This window comes from Buceros rhinoceros, unplaced genomic scaffold, assembly GCF_000710305.1.
Source record: "Buceros rhinoceros silvestris isolate BGI_N320 unplaced genomic scaffold, ASM71030v1 scaffold3748, whole genome shotgun sequence".
NCBI lineage: Eukaryota > Metazoa > Chordata > Aves > Bucerotiformes > Bucerotidae > Buceros > Buceros rhinoceros.
The window spans coordinates 48,573-53,913 of NW_010428476.1; the positions used below are offsets into that span (position 1 = coordinate 48,573).

Here is a 5,341-nt window from a genome sequence, read left to right on the forward strand (position 1 = left end):
CTACAAGATTGCTAAGGTATATATTAAAAAAGAGATGACCTAAATCTGCTGTTCAGGTTGTTTATTATCAAGTCTTCGAAGGCTTTGTAAGGCTAAAAACTTGTTCAGTAGTATTCTCAGCTCTTATCTGGAACAGTGAATTTCCTGTGTAGATGAGGTATGCACTGTGAGAAGTATGTGTGTAGTGGTTCTGTGTCTGGAAGGGGTCCCTGTATCAATGCAAATCAAGTTTGTTTTGAATATGTAGGCACCATTGACTCTGAATCTCATGTGATTAGCTCTGAGACGCACAGTATGGCTGTTACGTAGTAACTGCTTTATCTGTTTCATGTTTAAAAACATTCCAGTAGCAAGCTGCTTATTTCCAGCTACTTCTGTGTAATAGCAGAAGTTTCTGCCTCAGCTGAGACTTACCTCAGCTGGATGCACACAGGCACAAAGTGCTGCTGAAAGGACAGAAGGAACTTGGTAAGAAGGGAAGTCTGGCTGGAAGAGGTGACTGACTTGGAATCAGTGCTTATTCTGCTGCTAGTTCTAAATTTCCTGTGGGAGACTGTCAGTTGAATTAGTTGCTGGTGATCTTGTGGTGGTATCTCTGAAGAACTACCTGCAAAAGTAGTTCTTTGTTGGGTCAGTCTGTGGGATCTCTAGATCAACTGCAGTTGGTGTTAACAAGTCAAGTAAAATTAGTTTCAAAATATATTCTGAAATTCATTGCTGTAAGTTACAGTAGTGTGAGGTCTTTGATACATGTTAGCGGTATCCAACATGAGGGATAGAATCTGTTCAGTTCTGCGGTATTACCTACTAAAGAATTTACGGTGTTGAGGTCTGTGACTTCACTGTATGCTAAGCATTAAGTAATCTCACTTTCCAGCACCGTGTACATCTGTAGTTTGGTGCGTGGGACCATGTCTTTGTGGCAACTTTTGGTTTGTTTCATTTTCATTGCCTAACGTTCTTTTATTATTTAATTTTTTGCATCTAAACGTCAGATAGTGACAATAGGGGAGGACGTAGTGGCAGAAGCTGTTTGTTCAACTCCGAGATAAATGCCATCTTTAGTTTTAGGTTTTTACATGTGTCAAGACAGTTGACAGTCTGTGTTCCCTCTCACCCCAGAAAGTAATCCAGTAGTAGATACTGCTTTTCTCTAAAGTGTCTTCTGTCCTAGTGATACAATGGCCATATGATTGAAATTGAACCTATACTGTGGAAGCGTCTGGAAGCAGTGGAAAACTCGATAGCACAAGTTCAAAGCGCGCAAATGCAAGCAGTGTAAATATTCGTTCTTGATTTGAAAGGTAGATTTTAGGGTCTACAGAAGGCAGTTCTTGTGAAACTGTCCGTGGTGATATAATTGAAGTTTCTGTGCCATTCTGATTCTGCTGTACCTCTACTGTGTCTTTCTAGTATTGTTGACCAAATTATACAATAGACGATACTATGCCTTGCAGTAAGTCTGCTCTGATGTTGACCCTTGTTGCACCAGTGCTGTCACCAGCTTTATTACTTATCTGCCACTGTTGTAGCATCATATGTGATGCTGTAGTCAGGATTTTCCCAACCAAGAAAACTTCTTTTATTGGGAACATACATTAATTTTTATTGGTACCAAAGGTTGAGTTTTCGTAGTCAAGACTTCCTTGCGTGTAGTATCAACTCCAGATTTAGTATTCCAATTCAATCCAGGTAGCTACAGCGCCTCTCAGCTTAGAATCCATTTTAAGAATGTGTATCACGGTTCATAGAGGATTAAGTAGTTCATTTTTCACTGAATTACTCTATTTCTCTGGATAGTTAAGGATCCCAATAAGAGATGTTAAAGTGGGTGTTTATTTAGTACAACACAGTTTTGGAGAAGGTAATAGAATTTTTGGATCTCTCGATTTTGGCCTCGTACAGCCTTTCTAGAATTCAGTCTCTGATTGTATCACGCTTCTCTAAAGATCTTCTAGATGAAGATAAGTAGTCGTCTTGGATGTTCAGTTCTCATCTGCCTTCAGATGCTGTGGTTAAAAAACAGATCTAAGAATACACAAGTGAAGGGGGATGGCAGCCGGGATTATGCCGATTATAGCTCTTAGGTCTTTATCCCCAAGTGAAGCTTTTGGATCCTTTAGAACTTTCTGCTGTCAAGGACCTTAAGGCCATCAGACCTTCTGAGGAAAGATGACTGATGCTCAGAATGTCCTGTGAAATGGTCAGGAAGGTTGTATACTTAGTCTTGATACGTTGCAGTTTTTTTAAGTTTAGTATGCCTATTAATGGTGGCATCCTCAATACTAGATAGAAGTATTTACTATAGTTTGTATTCAGTTTCAAAGAGTTAATGTAACAGATATTCTTGAGGCTTTTCTGTTAGTTCTCTGCTTAGCAGTTTTGTTCTTGTTGCTTACGGCGGTTGATCATGGAAAACTATCAGCCTATCTCTACTTCTAAACTTGGCTTGTTCTTTCAAGACTACAACATACCAGGTTTTCCTTAGTAGTCAAGTCCCAGCATATTTTCCCTGGTTGTGGATAAATGCACACTGATCTGAGCTAAATCTGTACTTGGAGACCACACATACCAAAGAAAACTGTGGCTTTGGTATGCAGGGAGCACCTTGCCTCTGATCAGCATGCATTGTAAAATAGATCTAGTGGTCAGTAATTATTACTATGTTGGTCTGTTACTGAGATCAACTGAGATCAGTTTACCGATCAACGTTGTTTGAAAAACATGTTGCTTTTATTGCAAGGTGCTGGAGTGACACTTGTATTTGCTGACCAAGACAGAAAAGAGATGATGGATCAATAGCATGTCTGAGGCATATCTACTTCCTCTTTTTTGTAATTTTTTTTATTGTAAATTTATGGCACAGGTATAAAACCAGTATCCTTGAAATGTTTTCTGCTTGACCACAAAACCAGAAACATGTTTCGAATTTTTTTTTCCATCTGGGTTACCCCACTGTATGGATGTATTTTCGCCATCTTGAGATTCATTTGTAAACGTTTTAGGTAACTGATTAACAGCAGTTTCTGTCTCCTATCTCCCAGTGCAGGGTTAAATTATATAATTTTGTTTGTAGAGAATTCTATTTTTTTTTCCTTTTAAGCTGTGTGTATGTGGTGGGGAAGAACTACTTAATAGTGGGGTTTTTTTCCTCACTAGGGCGTGAATGTCATCTTCCAAAATTTTGTTTCATTTTGCATTTTCATGGTGTTTCTCACAGCTGTTAACAGTGGGAAAAATACAAGAACTGATGGAGTGTCTTTTTTTTATTAAGATGGTTGAGCTTTTAACCTGTCTTACATTTCTGGATGTAGGGGATTTGGGACTTTCTATTTATTCACTTACAAGTGTTCTTGCCTACTGTGGAGGGTGAAATTCGGACTTTTCAGATTTTAGGTAGTCTTGATGGTAAAGTTAGTCTTTAACCACATACATTATTTATAGCTTTTTTTGGCAAGTGCAAAAGACTCGCACAACAGGTTTCAAGGTTGCATTAGAATTTTCTGTGAATGAGATAAATGAATGCGATGATCTCTTTCAGTAAGGCCTCGTATAGATTGAAGTTTAAGCAGGTGCCTCGGCACTAAGTGGCGTGCATATCTATGCTTGAAGCCTTTAAAGGTGCTATTTGGTGCTCTGCTGTTACTTAACAAGCTGTTTTACAAGGCATCATTCAGTAATGTTTGAGATGTTGATTGGCTCATTGGGATAACTGAAGAGACAAAAGGGTGTTTCTGAGGCTTAGTCATCTTGTGTTGACATTGACCCAGTTTCATTTCAGATAGTGATGCAACTCTGTCTTGCTTTCAGTTTCTTTTCAAGCAACTAATGGACAGGTCTTCTTGTCTACAATTAAAGCACACATGGCTTTTGATAGTGCATTGCTGACGCTGTGTGTACTGGTTAGATGTTGGTATTGATGGGAATGAGATGTATGTGATATTTTGTGTGTCTGCTTTTGCAGAGCCCGTTCTAGCTTTTTAAGGTGTGTTAGAAAGGGATGAGCTCATCCAGGTCAGTATGGCTCTGGTTACAAGCCAAGATACGTAGGTGACTTCTCAAGTGTTTTTGTGATAAATGACATTGAAGGCATTTGAGAGCATGAAGCTGGATCAACTTTGAAAGCTGTGCCTGCAAGAAAAACCCATGTAATTAGTAGTTGATTTCATAGGTTCTTGGCAATAACAAACCTATGATTGTTAATAGTTTGTGATTGGATGTTAAGAAGAGATGCTGGCTTTGAGAAGCTTTTTTGAGGAAGTGGTAGCTGTTTTGAAGGTATCCAAGTGATTAGCAGCTCTGCTCTGTTTCATAAAGACTCAGTGTTCTGTCAGTGGTAAGGTAGAATATCTGTCACTGTACTTTGAAAGAGTCACGGGTTTTGGTTAACTGTGCTGACAGGTTTTTTAAACTGTTCTTAGGCTATCTGAGCTACTAAACTAAATAATTTAAATTTCAAAATACCAGTAAAGCTCACTTCTATCACACTGTCCTTATTTTAGAATGAAGATGTTTTCCATCAACATAAGAACATGCATCTGATACCTTACAGATGGCAAATATGACCCCCCCCCAAAAAAAAAGTTCCTTGGCAGTGGCTTTCTTTGTAGAAAGTAGAAAACTTCCTTCAGTCAGCACTTGGCTGATGATAAGCTTATAGAGTAAGATGATGTCTTGTTCACTGTGTATGTTACGGTTTGATCACCTATTACAAACATCTCTTCCTCACTCAACAACGGCAGGAGATGTCTGAAAAGTTTCTGTTACTGTTTGTGTAATCACTGCGTAGTTTGGTTGCTTATCTGGAAGTAACGCTATACCAGATATCTGTGGGAATCAAGAGTTAAGTTCACGTGACTGTAGGAGAGTTGTGATCAAATTACATGCCTGTTTTTGCAGTTTGAGAAATTCTTCTTCAGTGCTAAACCCAGCAAAGGCTAAGTAGAACTTAATAGTGGATTTATGGAGAACTTAATAGTGATGTCTCCATAGATGCCAAATATCAATAAATAACTGTGAGTTTTGGAAGACATTGAGAATTATGTATAAATTATTCATCATTAGTTGAATTAAGGTGCTGTAGAAATGCATGCATTTATATCTGTAAATAAATTGTGAGAAATACTTCACATTAAATTCTAAACTAAATTGGCTTGTTGAGTCTTAAAAATGAAACTTCCTAGTCTAGGTTTTCACCATTTCTAATAACAACTGTAGCTACGCTAAATTGAGACGGATCTAATGTATACCCTGATCTTGGCTAGGAACCTGCTGTCATAATACGTGGTAGAGATTATTTGTACTAACTTCATCATCTTTCTTTTTTTTTTTTTTTTTTTTA

General features: G+C 38.1%; 1 protein-coding gene across 3 annotated transcripts in view; it reads left to right on the forward strand.

The window, feature by feature from the left end:
* LOC104498845 (trinucleotide repeat-containing gene 6B protein) overlaps positions 1-5,341 on the forward strand; it is a 44,869-nt gene that overhangs the window by 21,350 nt on the left and 18,178 nt on the right. The gene's annotated exons all lie outside the window — the stretch shown is intronic.